Raw genomic sequence first — 16,926 nt, 5'->3', positions numbered from 1 at the left:
GTGGAAATCGGAAGTGCCCCCGAGACAACCGCTCTAGATCTTCTGCCACCCAAAAACAACAAACAAAAATAAAAAAAAACACGCATCCGAAGACACGCACTAATCCTAATCAAGGTAATTTATTGATCCGATTTTACAAATCCAAGTTAATCAAAAATCATAACAAGATGACGCTTTACGTACCCAAGAACATTTACTGGTGTTTTAGACGAGCCCCCATATGTCACAACCTAGGGTGGGAATGACATACAAAACACGGACGTGGTACCAGGTAATACTAAGGTTTTATTTCAGATTTCGTTCCCTACAATTGTTCAGCCCAAGTCAAGTTAACAAAAACGTCTGCAACCAATCAATACACGACGCACAGGTACGAAACAAAAGATTAACACAACACCCCCGCTGCTGGGCCAAGACCAGCCTCCAGCCGTCTCTGCTGCAGGTCCAACCACCCCGATGGAGGAGGAGCCAGAGCCTTTTAACCAGTCCGGGACCTGCGCGCCGGGTGCATCCAGTTACAGCTCATCAGCCAATCTGCATACAGCGATCAGAGGGCACAAACAGGGGGTTAGATACAATACCGGCACAGGCCAGCAGGCCGTCACACCGATCCAAAGCAGAAAGCGATGCATGCGCGCGCAGAGAACAGCCTGGATGATAGCAGTGTAGAACTGGATCAACAGCTCCTGAGGCAGGTTGAATTTCCTGATCTGGTCCAGGAAGTGCATACTCTGCTGGGCCTTTTTGGTGATGGTGTCAATGTTGGAGGCCCACTTTAGGTCGTGGGAGATTGTGGATCCCAAAAATCGGAAGGTCTCCACAGCAGTCACATTGTGCTGTTGAGTATAGTGACTGGCAGCAGTGTTGACGGGCTCCTCCTAAAGTCCACTATCATCTCCACAGTTTTGAGCTTGTTCAGCTTCAGGTGGTTCTCACTACACCAAAAGGCCAGCTGTTTCACCTCCCGTCTGTACGCAGACTCATCACCGTCCCTGATGAGGCCGATGACCGTTGTGTCGTCTGCCAACTTCAGGAGTTTAACAAACAGCTCAACTTGTCCCCTAGTGCTTGTATTCATTTCCATTAGGTCTATGTACTTGTCTCCTGCTTACTTTTGATATAACTCATGTAGGTGGTCAAGGGCAGACCGTTTCTGTTGAGTCTTTCTTTAGATTCTGGAGGACATGCAGCAGCACGGTAAAAGGATACCTGGTCTGTAATACACTCCTGATCAAAATCTTAAGACCAGTTAAAAAATTGCATGAATTTGCATTTTGCACTGTTGAATCTTAGGAAGGTTCTAAGTAGAGTTTCAAAATGCAAAAAGAAGAAATGGGAACAAGAGCCCAAAAGTTGTGAGCAGGCAATTTATTGAAAACAACAATTTAACTGAAGTAGGCTGTTCATCAGCTGATCAAAAGTTTAAGACCACAGTTCAAAAAAAAAAGAAAAAATCCTAAAACAGAAATTAAAGTGTCAAAAACTGACTCAGTAATGAGTAGCTCCACCATTATTGTTGATCACTTCAAAAATTCGTTTTGGCATGCTTGATGCAAGTGTTTCCAAAAGGCTAGTGCGAATGTTGCGCCAAGTGGTGAAGATGGCTTCAGGAAGGGCATCCACTGTCTGGAACTGAAGTCCATTTTTGTAAACTTCCCTTGCCATCCATCCCCAAATGTTCTCAATTGGATTAAGATCAGGGGAACACGCAGGATGGTCCAAAAGACTGATGTTATTCTCCTGGAAAAAAGTCTTGGTCAGACGAGCATTGTGAATTGGAGTGTTGTCCTGCTGAAAAACCCAGTCGTTACCACACAGACGAGGGCCCTCAGTCATGAGGGATGCCCGCTGCAACATCCCCACATAGCCAGCTGCTGTTTGACGCCCCTGCACAACCTGGAGCTCCATTGTTCCATTGAAGGAAAAAGCACCCCAGATCATGATGGCGCCCCCTCCACTGTGCCGCGTAGAAAACATCTCAGGTGGCATCTCCTTGTCATGCCAGTAACGTTGGAAGCCATCAGGACCATCAAGGTTACATTTTTGCTCGTCAGAGAATAAAACTTTCTTCCACCTTTGAATGTCCCATGTTTGGTGCTCCCTTGCAAAGTCTAAATGGGCAATTTTGTGGCGTTGAAGGAGACTTTGAATACGTTTTTTTTTTTTGAAGCCCTTCCTTCGCAGATGCCGTCTGATGGTTATGGGCTGCAGTCAGCACCAGTAATGGTCTTAATTTGGGACGAGGATCGTCCCGTGTCTTGACGGACAGCCATTCGGATCCTGCGGCTCAGCGCCGGTGAGATTTTTTTGGGTCTACCGCTTGATTTTTTTGTTCCATAACCCCGAGGATCTTTTAAGATATGCAAAATGACTGTCTTACTGCGTCCAACCTCAGCAGCGATGGCACGTTGTGAGTGGCCTTGTTTATGCAGTTCAACAATCCTACCACGTTCAAAGACGGTGAGCTTTTTTGCCTTTGCCATCAAGAGATCTTCACAGTGTGATTACTTGACAGGAAAGGACATGGAATCCAAATTTTTGCACAGATTTTGGCTTTTAAAGGCTGTGGTCTTAAACTTTTGATCAGCTGATGAACAGCCTATTTGAGTTAAATTGTTGTTTTCAATAAATTGCCTGCTCACAACTTTTGGTCTCTTGTTCCCATTTCTTCTTTTTGCATTTTGAAGCTCTACTTAGAACCTTCCTAAGATCCAACAGTGCAAAATGCAAATTCATGCAATTTTTTAACTGGTCTTAAGATTTTGATCAGGAGTGTATGTGTCTGCAGCAATCCTGAGCTGGTCCCGTTAATGATTCGATTGCTCGATGTCGTGGTTCAATGGTGTAATGGTCAGCACTCTGGACTTTGAATCCAGTGATCCGAGTTCAAGTCTCGGTTGAACCTCAAGTTAGTTCTCATGAAATATGGAGGATGAACATCTGGCAGAAGCTCTCTGTCCTGTACTATGAAGCAGCATTTGCGCTGATCAGCTTTAATTCCTGTTAAATTAGGGGTTTCTCCTCCTACAGAACTCATTCACTTCTTAACAAGGGAAATCACAATAGTAACTTATGCTGAACGGCTGACCTGCCCTTGAGCCGGTTGAATTGGAGATGAACGATCAACCAGTATAAAAGCACCGCCCTCTGACCAATCAATTCCTTCGAAACATGACATCACAGTTCTTAGAGGATCCTATGGAGCAAAAAAAAAAAGAAAAGCTCTCGATTCTTGTTGAGCTCTTCGACTGTGTGGTCTACGCGAATTCGTCCTGAACTGTTTTTCGTTCTTTTAGTTTTTTTAAGTTTTGCGTCTCTGTCATGTTTTAGAAACATTTAAACCACAACCCATCACTTGCGGTTTATCTTCCAGTTAATCCCCTACTTTTTTCTCACATAGGCTCGATCGGACATAATCTGGAGTTTTTACTCGGGGGGGGGGGGGGGCGCAGGCAGGAGAGACACAGTAGAAAGTCCAGAGCCTCTGAGTTGGCATTTGTGTTCTCACGTAGAGCCCCTTCCGGAGAATGTCAGGAGATTATGCAAAGTTCCGTGCATCTTGAAGCCTTGAGTAGTTTTTCCAAGTGTTCAGGCGACGGTAAGCAAACATAGCGCGCTTCAACACCTGGTTAAAATCTGAAGTAATCGATAGCCTTTTGATAAAACATGGTCAGGATGGCCGAGCGGTCTAAGGCGCTGCGTTCAGGTCGCAGTCTCCTCTGGAGGCGTGGGTTCGAATCCCACTTCTGACATTGTGCTTTTAATTTGGGCAGAGCCAACGTAATGGGCAGGATCTCCAAAAACAATGACATGTTTCTCCACATCAGGGAAGATGGCGAAAAACCTTGAGAGCCTAAATTTGAACTAAATCAAAGGTCATCTATTAATGGGTAATAAGTCACGTCTTTGCTGAACAGAGTCATCAAGTGCCGAGGGACTTGACAACTGTGGGTCTCTCTCAAAATCAGGTCCCACCGAGATTTGAACTCGGATCGCTGGATTCAGAGTCCAGAGTGCTGACCATTACACCATGGAACCACTACTCATCTCATTAACACCAATGTTGTCAAGCATTTTTTCCTGACTTTATACAAGAGCTTGATCTTGTGTTTGATAGCAAGATTTAATGACTTGACATCCTGATTTGGTCAGAACCTGTTTGGTGGCCGATCCAAAGCAGAAAGCGATGCATGCGCGCGCAGAGAACAGCCTGGATGATAGCAGTGTAGAACTGGATCAACAGCTCCTGAGGCAGGTTGAATTTCCTGATCTGGTCCAGGAAGTGCATACTCTGCTGGGCCTTTTTGGTGATGGTGTCAATGTTGGAGGCCCACTTTAGGTCGTGGGAGATTGTGGATCCCAAAAATCGGAAGGTCTCCACAGCAGTCACATTGTGCTGTTGAGTATAGTGACTGGCAGCAGTGTTGACGGGCTCCTCCTAAAGTCCACTATCATCTCCACAGTTTTGAGCTTGTTCAGCTTCAGGTGGTTCTCACTACACCAAAAGGCCAGCTGTTTCACCTCCCGTCTGTACGCAGACTCATCACCGTCCCTGATGAGGCCGATGACCGTTGTGTCGTCTGCCAACTTCAGGAGTTTAACAAACAGCTCAACTTGTCCCCTAGTGCTTGTATTCATTTCCATTAGGTCTATGTACTTGTCTCCTGCTTACTTTTGATATAACTCATGTAGGTGGTCAAGGGCAGACCGTTTCTGTTGAGTCTTTCTTTAGATTCTGGAGGACATGCAGCAGCACGGTAAAAGGATACCTGGTCTGTAATACACTCCTGATCAAAATCTTAAGACCAGTTAAAAAATTGCATGAATTTGCATTTTGCACTGTTGAATCTTAGGAAGGTTCTAAGTAGAGTTTCAAAATGCAAAAAGAAGAAATGGGAACAAGAGCCCAAAAGTTGTGAGCAGGCAATTTATTGAAAACAACAATTTAACTGAAGTAGGCTGTTCATCAGCTGATCAAAAGTTTAAGACCACAGTTCAAAAAAAAAAGAAAAAATCCTAAAACAGAAATTAAAGTGTCAAAAACTGACTCAGTAATGAGTAGCTCCACCATTATTGTTGATCACTTCAAAAATTCGTTTTGGCATGCTTGATGCAAGTGTTTCCAAAAGGCTAGTGCGAATGTTGCGCCAAGTGGTGAAGATGGCTTCAGGAAGGGCATCCACTGTCTGGAACTGAAGTCCATTTTTGTAAACTTCCCTTGCCATCCATCCCCAAATGTTCTCAATTGGATTAAGATCAGGGGAACACGCAGGATGGTCCAAAAGACTGATGTTATTCTCCTGGAAAAAAGTCTTGGTCAGACGAGCATTGTGAATTGGAGTGTTGTCCTGCTGAAAAACCCAGTCGTTACCACACAGACGAGGGCCCTCAGTCATGAGGGATGCCCGCTGCAACATCCCCACATAGCCAGCTGCTGTTTGACGCCCCTGCACAACCTGGAGCTCCATTGTTCCATTGAAGGAAAAAGCACCCCAGATCATGATGGCGCCCCCTCCACTGTGCCGCGTAGAAAACATCTCAGGTGGCATCTCCTTGTCATGCCAGTAACGTTGGAAGCCATCAGGACCATCAAGGTTACATTTTTGCTCGTCAGAGAATAAAACTTTCTTCCACCTTTGAATGTCCCATGTTTGGTGCTCCCTTGCAAAGTCTAAATGGGCAATTTTGTGGCGTTGAAGGAGACTTTGAATACATTTTTTTTTTTTGAAGCCCTTCCTTCGCAGATGCCGTCTGATGGTTATGGGCTGCAGTCAGCACCAGTAATGGCCTTAATTTGGGACGAGGATCGTCCCGTGTCTTGACGGACAGCCATTCGGATCCTCCGGCTCAGCGCCGGTGAGATTTTTTTGGGTCTACCGCTTGATTTTTTTGTTCCATAACCCTGAGGATCTTTTAAGATATGCAAAATGACTGTCTTACTGCGTCCAACCTCAGCAGCGATGGCACGTTGTGAGAGGCCTTGTTTATGCAGTTCAACAATCCTACCACGTTCAAAGACGGTGAGCTTTTTTGCCTTTGCCATCAAGAGATCTTCACAGTGTGATTACTTGACAGGAAAGGACATGGAATCCAAATTTTTGCACAGATTTTGGCTTTTAAAGGCTGTGGTCTTAAACTTTTGATCAGCTGATGAACAGCCTATTTGAGTTAAATTGTTGTTTTCAATAAATTGCCTGCTCACAACTTTTGGTCTCTTGTTCCCATTTCTTCTTTTTGCATTTTGAAGCTCTACTTAGAACCTTCCTAAGATCCAACAGTGCAAAATGCAAATTCATGCAATTTTTTAACTGGTCTTAAGATTTTGATCAGGAGTGTATGTGTCTGCAGCAATCCTGAGCTGGTCCCGTTAATGATTCGATTGCTCGATGTCGTGGTTCAATGGTGTAATGGTCAGCACTCTGGACTTTGAATCCAGTGATCCGAGTTCAAGTCTCGGTTGAACCTCAAGTTAGTTCTCATGAAATATGGAGGATGAACATCTGGCAGAAGGTCTCTGTCCTGTACTATGAAGCAGCATTTGCGCTGATCAGCTTTAATTCCTGTTAAATTAGGGGTTTGTCCTCCTACAGAACTCATTCACTTCTTAATAGTAACTTATGCTGAACGGCTGACCTGCCCTTGAGCCGGTTGAATTGGAGATGAACGATCAACCAGTATAAAAGCACCGCCCTCTGACCAATCAATTCCTTCGAAACATGACATCACAGTTCTTAGAGGATCCTATGGAGCAAAAAAAAAAAGAAAAGCTCTCGATTCTTGTTGAGCTCTTCGACTGTGTGGTCTACGCGAATTCGCTCCTGAACTGTTTTTCGTTCTTTTAGTTTTTTTAAGTTTTGCGTCTCTGTCATGTTTTAGAAACATTTAAACCACAACCACTCACTTGCGGTTTATCTTCCAGTTAATCCCCTACTTTTTTCTCACATAGGCTCGATCGGACATAATCTGGAGTTTTTACTCGGGGGGGGGGGGGCGCAGGCAGGAGAGACACAGTAGAAAGTCCAGAGCCTCTGAGTTGGCATTTGTGTTCTCACGTAGAGCCCCTTCCGGAGAATGTCAGGAGATTATGCAAAGTTCCGTGCATCTTGAAGCCTTGAGTAGTTTTTCCAAGTGTTCAGGCGACGGTAAGCAAACATAGCGCGCTTCAACACCTGGTTAAAATTTGAAGAAATCGATAGCCTTTTGATAAAACATGGTCAGGATGGCCGAGCGGTCTAAGGCGCTGCGTTCAGGTCGCAGTCTCCTCTGGAGGCGTGGGTTCGAATCCCACTTCTGACATTGTGCTTTTAATTTGGGCAGAGCCAACGTAATGGGCAGGATCTCCAAAAACAATGACATGTTTCTCCACATCAGGGAAGATGGCGAAAAACCTTGAGAGCCTAAATTTGAACTAAATCAAAGGTCATCTATTAATGGGTAATAAGTCACGTCTTTGCTGAACAGAGTCATCAAGTGCCGAGGGACTTGACAACTGTGGGTCTCTCTCAAAATCAGGTCCCACCGAGATTTGAACTCGGATCGCTGGATTCAGAGTCCAGAGTGCTGACCATTACACCATGGAACCACTACTCATCTCATTAACACCAATGTTGTCAAGCATTTTTTCCTGACTTTATACAAGAGCTTGATCTTGTGTTTGATAGCAAGATTTAATGACTTGACATCCTGATTTGGTCAGAACCTGTTTGGTGGCCGATCCAAAGCAGAAAGCGATGCATGCGCGCGCAGAGAACAGCCTGGATGATAGCAGTGTAGAACTGGATCAACAGCTCCTGAGGCAGGTTGAATTTCCTGATCTGGTCCAGGAAGTGCATACTCTGCTGGGCCTTTTTGGTGATGGTGTCAATGTTGGAGGCCCACTTTAGGTCGTGGGAGATTGTGGATCCCAAAAATCGGAAGGTCTCCACAGCAGTCACATTGTGCTGTTGAGTATAGTGACTGGCAGCAGTGTTGACGGGCTCCTCCTAAAGTCCACTATCATCTCCACAGTTTTGAGCTTGTTCAGCTTCAGGTGGTTCTCACTACACCAAAAGGCCAGCTGTTTCACCTCCCGTCTGTACGCAGACTCATCACCGTCCCTGATGAGGCCGATGACCGTTGTGTCGTCTGCCAACTTCAGGAGTTTAACAAACAGCTCAACTTGTCCCCTAGTGCTTGTATTCATTTCCATTAGGTCTATGTACTTGTCTCCTGCTTACTTTTGATATAACTCATGTAGGTGGTCAAGGGCAGACCGTTTCTGTTGAGTCTTTCTTTAGATTCTGGAGGACATGCAGCAGCACGGTAAAAGGATACCTGGTCTGTAATACACTCCTGATCAAAATCTTAAGACCAGTTAAAAAATTGCATGAATTTGCATTTTGCACTGTTGAATCTTAGGAAGGTTCTAAGTAGAGTTTCAAAATGCAAAAAGAAGAAATGGGAACAAGAGCCCAAAAGTTGTGAGCAGGCAATTTATTGAAAACAACAATTTAACTGAAGTAGGCTGTTCATCAGCTGATCAAAAGTTTAAGACCACAGTTCAAAAAAAAAAGAAAAAATCCTAAAACAGAAATTAAAGTGTCAAAAACTGACTCAGTAATGAGTAGCTCCACCATTATTGTTGATCACTTCAAAAATTCGTTTTGGCATGCTTGATGCAAGTGTTTCCAAAAGGCTAGTGCGAATGTTGCGCCAAGTGGTGAAGATGGCTTCAGGAAGGGCATCCACTGTCTGGAACTGAAGTCCATTTTTGTAAACTTCCCTTGCCATCCATCCCCAAATGTTCTCAATTGGATTAAGATCAGGGGAACACGCAGGATGGTCCAAAAGACTGATGTTATTCTCCTGGAAAAAAGTCTTGGTCAGACGAGCATTGTGAATTGGAGTGTTGTCCTGCTGAAAAACCCAGTCGTTACCACACAGACGAGGGCCCTCAGTCATGAGGGATGCCCGCTGCAACATCCCCACATAGCCAGCTGCTGTTTGACGCCCCTGCACAACCTGGAGCTCCATTGTTCCATTGAAGGAAAAAGCACCCCAGATCATGATGGCGCCCCCTCCACTGTGCCGCGTAGAAAACATCTCAGGTGGCATCTCCTTGTCATGCCAGTAACGTTGGAAGCCATCAGGACCATCAAGGTTACATTTTTGCTCGTCAGAGAATAAAACTTTCTTCCACCTTTGAATGTCCCATGTTTGGTGCTCCCTTGCAAAGTCTAAATGGGCAATTTTGTGGCGTTGAAGGAGACTTTGAATACGTTTTTTTTTTTTGAAGCCCTTCCTTCGCAGATGCCGTCTGATGGTTATGGGCTGCAGTCAGCACCAGTAATGGCCTTAATTTGGGACGAGGATCGTCCCGTGTCTTGACGGACAGCCATTCGGATCCTCCGGCTCAGCGCCGGTGAGATTTTTTTGGGTCTACCGCTTGATTTTTTTGTTCCATAACCCTGAGGATCTTTTAAGATATGCAAAATGACTGTCTTACTGCGTCCAACCTCAGCAGCAATGGCACGTTGTGAGAGGCCTTGTTTATGCAGTTCAACAATCCTACCACGTTCAAAGACGGTGAGCTTTTTTGCCTTTGCCATCAAGAGATCTTCACAGTGTGATTACTTGACAGGAAAGGACATGGAATCCAAATTTTTGCACAGATTTTGGCTTTTAAAGGCTGTGGTCTTAAACTTTTGATCAGCTGATGAACAGCCTATTTGAGTTAAATTGTTGTTTTCAATAAATTGCCTGCTCACAACTTTTGGTCTCTTGTTCCCATTTCTTCTTTTTGCATTTTGAAGCTCTACTTAGAACCTTCCTAAGATCCAACAGTGCAAAATGCAAATTCATGCAATTTTTTAACTGGTCTTAAGATTTTGATCAGGAGTGTATGTGTCTGCAGCAATCCTGAGCTGGTCCCGTTAATGATTCGATTGCTCGATGTCGTGGTTCAATGGTGTAATGGTCAGCACTCTGGACTTTGAATCCAGTGATCCGAGTTCAAGTCTCGGTTGAACCTCAAGTTAGTTCTCATGAAATATGGAGGATGAACATCTGGCAGAAGGTCTCTGTCCTGTACTATGAAGCAGCATTTGCGCTGATCAGCTTTAATTCCTGTTAAATTAGGGGTTTGTCCTCCTACAGAACTCATTCACTTCTTAATAGTAACTTATGCTGAACGGCTGACCTGCCCTTGAGCCGGTTGAATTGGAGATGAACGATCAACCAGTATAAAAGCACCGCCCTCTGACCAATCAATTCCTTCGAAACATGACATCACAGTTCTTAGAGGATCCTATGGAGCAAAAAAAAAAAGAAAAGCTCTCGATTCTTGTTGAGCTCTTCGACTGTGTGGTCTACGCGAATTCGTCCTGAACTGTTTTTCGTTCTTTTAGTTTTTTTAAGTTTTGCGTCTCTGTCATGTTTTAGAAACATTTAAACCACAACCCATCACTTGCGGTTTATCTTCCAGTTAATCCCCTACTTTTTTCTCACATAGGCTCGATCGGACATAATCTGGAGTTTTTACTCGGGGGGGGGGGGGGGCGCAGGCAGGAGAGACACAGTAGAAAGTCCAGAGCCTCTGAGTTGGCATTTGTGTTCTCACGTAGAGCCCCTTCCGGAGAATGTCAGGAGATTATGCAAAGTTCCGTGCATCTTGAAGCCTTGAGTAGTTTTTCCAAGTGTTCAGGCGACGGTAAGCAAACATAGCGCGCTTCAACACCTGGTTAAAATCTGAAGTAATCGATAGCCTTTTGATAAAACATGGTCAGGATGGCCGAGCGGTCTAAGGCGCTGCGTTCAGGTCGCAGTCTCCTCTGGAGGCGTGGGTTCGAATCCCACTTCTGACATTGTGCTTTTAATTTGGGCAGAGCCAACGTAATGGGCAGGATCTCCAAAAACAATGACATGTTTCTCCACATCAGGGAAGATGGCGAAAAACCTTGAGAGCCTAAATTTGAACTAAATCAAAGGTCATCTATTAATGGGTAATAAGTCACGTCTTTGCTGAACAGAGTCATCAAGTGCCGAGGGACTTGACAACTGTGGGTCTCTCTCAAAATCAGGTCCCACCGAGATTTGAACTCGGATCGCTGGATTCAGAGTCCAGAGTGCTGACCATTACACCATGGAACCACTACTCATCTCATTAACACCAATGTTGTCAAGCATTTTTTCCTGACTTTATACAAGAGCTTGATCTTGTGTTTGATAGCAAGATTTAATGACTTGACATCCTGATTTGGTCAGAACCTGTTTGGTGGCCGATCCAAAGCAGAAAGCGATGCATGCGCGCGCAGAGAACAGCCTGGATGATAGCAGTGTAGAACTGGATCAACAGCTCCTGAGGCAGGTTGAATTTCCTGATCTGGTCCAGGAAGTGCATACTCTGCTGGGCCTTTTTGGTGATGGTGTCAATGTTGGAGGCCCACTTTAGGTCGTGGGAGATTGTGGATCCCAAAAATCGGAAGGTCTCCACAGCAGTCACATTGTGCTGTTGAGTATAGTGACTGGCAGCAGTGTTGACGGGCTCCTCCTAAAGTCCACTATCATCTCCACAGTTTTGAGCTTGTTCAGCTTCAGGTGGTTCTCACTACACCAAAAGGCCAGCTGTTTCACCTCCCGTCTGTACGCAGACTCATCACCGTCCCTGATGAGGCCGATGACCGTTGTGTCGTCTGCCAACTTCAGGAGTTTAACAAACAGCTCAACTTGTCCCCTAGTGCTTGTATTCATTTCCATTAGGTCTATGTACTTGTCTCCTGCTTACTTTTGATATAACTCATGTAGGTGGTCAAGGGCAGACCGTTTCTGTTGAGTCTTTCTTTAGATTCTGGAGGACATGCAGCAGCACGGTAAAAGGATACCTGGTCTGTAATACACTCCTGATCAAAATCTTAAGACCAGTTAAAAAATTGCATGAATTTGCATTTTGCACTGTTGAATCTTAGGAAGGTTCTAAGTAGAGTTTCAAAATGCAAAAAGAAGAAATGGGAACAAGAGCCCAAAAGTTGTGAGCAGGCAATTTATTGAAAACAACAATTTAACTGAAGTAGGCTGTTCATCAGCTGATCAAAAGTTTAAGACCACAGTTCAAAAAAAAAAGAAAAAATCCTAAAACAGAAATTAAAGTGTCAAAAACTGACTCAGTAATGAGTAGCTCCACCATTATTGTTGATCACTTCAAAAATTCGTTTTGGCATGCTTGATGCAAGTGTTTCCAAAAGGCTAGTGCGAATGTTGCGCCAAGTGGTGAAGATGGCTTCAGGAAGGGCATCCACTGTCTGGAACTGAAGTCCATTTTTGTAAACTTCCCTTGCCATCCATCCCCAAATGTTCTCAATTGGATTAAGATCAGGGGAACACGCAGGATGGTCCAAAAGACTGATGTTATTCTCCTGGAAAAAAGTCTTGGTCAGACGAGCATTGTGAATTGGAGTGTTGTCCTGCTGAAAAACCCAGTCGTTACCACACAGACGAGGGCCCTCAGTCATGAGGGATGCCCGCTGCAACATCCCCACATAGCCAGCTGCTGTTTGACGCCCCTGCACAACCTGGAGCTCCATTGTTCCATTGAAGGAAAAAGCACCCCAGATCATGATGGCGCCCCCTCCACTGTGCCGCGTAGAAAACATCTCAGGTGGCATCTCCTTGTCATGCCAGTAACGTTGGAAGCCATCAGGACCATCAAGGTTACATTTTTGCTCGTCAGAGAATAAAACTTTCTTCCACCTTTGAATGTCCCATGTTTGGTGCTCCCTTGCAAAGTCTAAATGGGCAATTTTGTGGCGTTGAAGGAGACTTTGAATACATTTTTTTTTTTTGAAGCCCTTCCTTCGCAGATGCCGTCTGATGGTTATGGGCTGCAGTCAGCACCAGTAATGGCCTTAATTTGGGACGAGGATCGTCCCGTGTCTTGACGGACAGCCATTCGGATCCTCCGGCTCAGCGCCGGTGAGATTTTTTTGGGTCTACCGCTTGATTTTTTTGTTCCATAACCCTGAGGATCTTTTAAGATATGCAAAATGACTGTCTTACTGCGTCCAACCTCAGCAGCGATGGCACGTTGTGAGAGGCCTTGTTTATGCAGTTCAACAATCCTACCACGTTCAAAGACGGTGAGCTTTTTTGCCTTTGCCATCAAGAGATCTTCACAGTGTGATTACTTGACAGGAAAGGACATGGAATCCAAATTTTTGCACAGATTTTGGCTTTTAAAGGCTGTGGTCTTAAACTTTTGATCAGCTGATGAACAGCCTATTTGAGTTAAATTGTTGTTTTCAATAAATTGCCTGCTCACAACTTTTGGTCTCTTGTTCCCATTTCTTCTTTTTGCATTTTGAAGCTCTACTTAGAACCTTCCTAAGATCCAACAGTGCAAAATGCAAATTCATGCAATTTTTTAACTGGTCTTAAGATTTTGATCAGGAGTGTATGTGTCTGCAGCAATCCTGAGCTGGTCCCGTTAATGATTCGATTGCTCGATGTCGTGGTTCAATGGTGTAATGGTCAGCACTCTGGACTTTGAATCCAGTGATCCGAGTTCAAGTCTCGGTTGAACCTCAAGTTAGTTCTCATGAAATATGGAGGATGAACATCTGGCAGAAGGTCTCTGTCCTGTACTATGAAGCAGCATTTGCGCTGATCAGCTTTAATTCCTGTTAAATTAGGGGTTTGTCCTCCTACAGAACTCATTCACTTCTTAATAGTAACTTATGCTGAACGGCTGACCTGCCCTTGAGCCGGTTGAATTGGAGATGAACGATCAACCAGTATAAAAGCACCGCCCTCTGACCAATCAATTCCTTCGAAACATGACATCACAGTTCTTAGAGGATCCTATGGAGCAAAAAAAAAAAGAAAAGCTCTCGATTCTTGTTGAGCTCTTCGACTGTGTGGTCTACGCGAATTCGCTCCTGAACTGTTTTTCGTTCTTTTAGTTTTTTTAAGTTTTGCGTCTCTGTCATGTTTTAGAAACATTTAAACCACAACCACTCACTTGCGGTTTATCTTCCAGTTAATCCCCTACTTTTTTCTCACATAGGCTCGATCGGACATAATCTGGAGTTTTTACTCGGGGGGGGGGGGGGCGCAGGCAGGAGAGACACAGTAGAAAGTCCAGAGCCTCTGAGTTGGCATTTGTGTTCTCACGTAGAGCCCCTTCCGGAGAATGTCAGGAGATTATGCAAAGTTCCGTGCATCTTGAAGCCTTGAGTAGTTTTTCCAAGTGTTCAGGCGACGGTAAGCAAACATAGCGCGCTTCAACACCTGGTTAAAATTTGAAGAAATCGATAGCCTTTTGATAAAACATGGTCAGGATGGCCGAGCGGTCTAAGGCGCTGCGTTCAGGTCGCAGTCTCCTCTGGAGGCGTGGGTTCGAATCCCACTTCTGACATTGTGCTTTTAATTTGGGCAGAGCCAACGTAATGGGCAGGATCTCCAAAAACAATGACATGTTTCTCCACATCAGGGAAGATGGCGAAAAACCTTGAGAGCCTAAATTTGAACTAAATCAAAGGTCATCTATTAATGGGTAATAAGTCACGTCTTTGCTGAACAGAGTCATCAAGTGCCGAGGGACTTGACAACTGTGGGTCTCTCTCAAAATCAGGTCCCACCGAGATTTGAACTCGGATCGCTGGATTCAGAGTCCAGAGTGCTGACCATTACACCATGGAACCACTACTCATCTCATTAACACCAATGTTGTCAAGCATTTTTTCCTGACTTTATACAAGAGCTTGATCTTGTGTTTGATAGCAAGATTTAATGACTTGACATCCTGATTTGGTCAGAACCTGTTTGGTGGCCGATCCAAAGCAGAAAGCGATGCATGCGCGCGCAGAGAACAGCCTGGATGATAGCAGTGTAGAACTGGATCAACAGCTCCTGAGGCAGGTTGAATTTCCTGATCTGGTCCAGGAAGTGCATACTCTGCTGGGCCTTTTTGGTGATGGTGTCAATGTTGGAGGCCCACTTTAGGTCGTGGGAGATTGTGGATCCCAAAAATCGGAAGGTCTCCACAGCAGTCACATTGTGCTGTTGAGTATAGTGACTGGCAGCAGTGTTGACGGGCTCCTCCTAAAGTCCACTATCATCTCCACAGTTTTGAGCTTGTTCAGCTTCAGGTGGTTCTCACTACACCAAAAGGCCAGCTGTTTCACCTCCCGTCTGTACGCAGACTCATCACCGTCCCTGATGAGGCCGATGACCGTTGTGTCGTCTGCCAACTTCAGGAGTTTAACAAACAGCTCAACTTGTCCCCTAGTGCTTGTATTCATTTCCATTAGGTCTATGTACTTGTCTCCTGCTTACTTTTGATATAACTCATGTAGGTGGTCAAGGGCAGACCGTTTCTGTTGAGTCTTTCTTTAGATTCTGGAGGACATGCAGCAGCACGGTAAAAGGATACCTGGTCTGTAATACACTCCTGATCAAAATCTTAAGACCAGTTAAAAAATTGCATGAATTTGCATTTTGCACTGTTGAATCTTAGGAAGGTTCTAAGTAGAGTTTCAAAATGCAAAAAGAAGAAATGGGAACAAGAGCCCAAAAGTTGTGAGCAGGCAATTTATTGAAAACAACAATTTAACTGAAGTAGGCTGTTCATCAGCTGATCAAAAGTTTAAGACCACAGTTCAAAAAAAAAAGAAAAAATCCTAAAACAGAAATTAAAGTGTCAAAAACTGACTCAGTAATGAGTAGCTCCACCATTATTGTTGATCACTTCAAAAATTCGTTTTGGCATGCTTGATGCAAGTGTTTCCAAAAGGCTAGTGCGAATGTTGCGCCAAGTGGTGAAGATGGCTTCAGGAAGGGCATCCACTGTCTGGAACTGAAGTCCATTTTTGTAAACTTCCCTTGCCATCCATCCCCAAATGTTCTCAATTGGATTAAGATCAGGGGAACACGCAGGATGGTCCAAAAGACTGATGTTATTCTCCTGGAAAAAAGTCTTGGTCAGACGAGCATTGTGAATTGGAGTGTTGTCCTGCTGAAAAACCCAGTCGTTACCACACAGACGAGGGCCCTCAGTCATGAGGGATGCCCGCTGCAACATCCCCACATAGCCAGCTGCTGTTTGACGCCCCTGCACAACCTGGAGCTCCATTGTTCCATTGAAGGAAAAAGCACCCCAGATCATGATGGCGCCCCCTCCACTGTGCCGCGTAGAAAACATCTCAGGTGGCATCTCCTTGTCATGCCAGTAACGTTGGAAGCCATCAGGACCATCAAGGTTACATTTTTGCTCGTCAGAGAATAAAACTTTCTTCCACCTTTGAATGTCCCATGTTTGGTGCTCCCTTGCAAAGTCTAAATGGGCAATTTTGTGGCGTTGAAGGAGACTTTGAATACGTTTTTTTTTTTTGAAGCCCTTCCTTCGCAGATGCCGTCTGATGGTTATGGGCTGCAGTCAGCACCAGTAATGGCCTTAATTTGGGACGAGGATCGTCCCGTGTCTTGACGGACAGCCATTCGGATCCTCCGGCTCAGCGCCGGTGAGATTTTTTTGGGTCTACCGCTTGATTTTTTTGTTCCATAACCCTGAGGATCTTTTAAGATATGCAAAATGACTGTCTTACTGCGTCCAACCTCAGCAGCGATGGCACGTTGTGAGAGGCCTTGTTTATGCAGTTCAACAATCCTACCACGTTCAAAGACGGTGAGCTTTTTTGCCTTTGCCATCAAGAGATCTTCACAGTGTGATTACTTGACAGGAAAGGACATGGAATCCAAATTTTTGCACAGATTTTGGCTTTTAAAGGCTGTGGTCTTAAACTTTTGATCAGCTGATGAACAGCCTATTTGAGTTAAATTGTTGTTTTCAATAAATTGCCTGCTCACAACTTTTGGTCTCTTGTTCCCATTTCTTCTTTTTGCATTTTGAAGCTCTACTTAGAACCTTCCTAAGATCCAACAGTGCAAAATGCAAAT

At 44.6% G+C, this 16,926-nt stretch overlaps 12 non-coding genes across 12 annotated transcripts; 8 read left to right on the top strand and 4 right to left on the bottom strand.

Moving 5' to 3' along the window:
* The first annotated feature begins 2,833 nt into the window (after positions 1-2,833).
* trnaq-uug (transfer RNA glutamine (anticodon UUG)) lies at positions 2,834-2,905 on the top strand. Its single transcript has one exon. It is a non-coding gene; the product is annotated as a tRNA-Gln (tRNA).
* Positions 2,906-3,669: 764 nt separating this feature from the next.
* trnal-cag (transfer RNA leucine (anticodon CAG)) lies at positions 3,670-3,752 on the top strand. Its single transcript has one exon. It is a non-coding gene; the product is annotated as a tRNA-Leu (tRNA).
* Positions 3,753-3,966: 214 nt separating this feature from the next.
* Positions 3,967-4,038, bottom strand: trnaq-cug (transfer RNA glutamine (anticodon CUG)). Its single transcript has one exon. It is a non-coding gene; the product is annotated as a tRNA-Gln (tRNA).
* A 2,355-nt stretch (positions 4,039-6,393) lies between these two features.
* Positions 6,394-6,465, top strand: trnaq-uug (transfer RNA glutamine (anticodon UUG)). The gene has a single exon. It is a non-coding gene; the product is annotated as a tRNA-Gln (tRNA).
* Positions 6,466-7,213: 748 nt separating this feature from the next.
* trnal-cag (transfer RNA leucine (anticodon CAG)) lies at positions 7,214-7,296 on the top strand. The gene has a single exon. It is a non-coding gene; the product is annotated as a tRNA-Leu (tRNA).
* Positions 7,297-7,510: 214 nt separating this feature from the next.
* trnaq-cug (transfer RNA glutamine (anticodon CUG)) lies at positions 7,511-7,582 on the bottom strand. The gene has a single exon. It is a non-coding gene; the product is annotated as a tRNA-Gln (tRNA).
* Positions 7,583-9,937: 2,355 nt separating this feature from the next.
* On the top strand, positions 9,938-10,009 carry trnaq-uug (transfer RNA glutamine (anticodon UUG)). The gene has a single exon. It is a non-coding gene; the product is annotated as a tRNA-Gln (tRNA).
* Positions 10,010-10,758: 749 nt separating this feature from the next.
* On the top strand, positions 10,759-10,841 carry trnal-cag (transfer RNA leucine (anticodon CAG)). Its single transcript has one exon. It is a non-coding gene; the product is annotated as a tRNA-Leu (tRNA).
* A 214-nt stretch (positions 10,842-11,055) lies between these two features.
* trnaq-cug (transfer RNA glutamine (anticodon CUG)) lies at positions 11,056-11,127 on the bottom strand. Its single transcript has one exon. It is a non-coding gene; the product is annotated as a tRNA-Gln (tRNA).
* A 2,355-nt stretch (positions 11,128-13,482) lies between these two features.
* Positions 13,483-13,554, top strand: trnaq-uug (transfer RNA glutamine (anticodon UUG)). Its single transcript has one exon. It is a non-coding gene; the product is annotated as a tRNA-Gln (tRNA).
* A 749-nt stretch (positions 13,555-14,303) lies between these two features.
* trnal-cag (transfer RNA leucine (anticodon CAG)) lies at positions 14,304-14,386 on the top strand. Its single transcript has one exon. It is a non-coding gene; the product is annotated as a tRNA-Leu (tRNA).
* Positions 14,387-14,600: 214 nt separating this feature from the next.
* trnaq-cug (transfer RNA glutamine (anticodon CUG)) lies at positions 14,601-14,672 on the bottom strand. The gene has a single exon. It is a non-coding gene; the product is annotated as a tRNA-Gln (tRNA).
* Positions 14,673-16,926: the final 2,254 nt, after the last annotated feature.

This window comes from Pleuronectes platessa, chromosome 6 (genome assembly GCF_947347685.1).
Source record: "Pleuronectes platessa chromosome 6, fPlePla1.1, whole genome shotgun sequence".
Lineage (NCBI taxonomy): Eukaryota > Metazoa > Chordata > Actinopteri > Pleuronectiformes > Pleuronectidae > Pleuronectes > Pleuronectes platessa.
The sequence above is the reverse complement of the archived record's forward strand: the minus strand, read 5'-3'. Positions and strand labels throughout refer to the sequence as shown.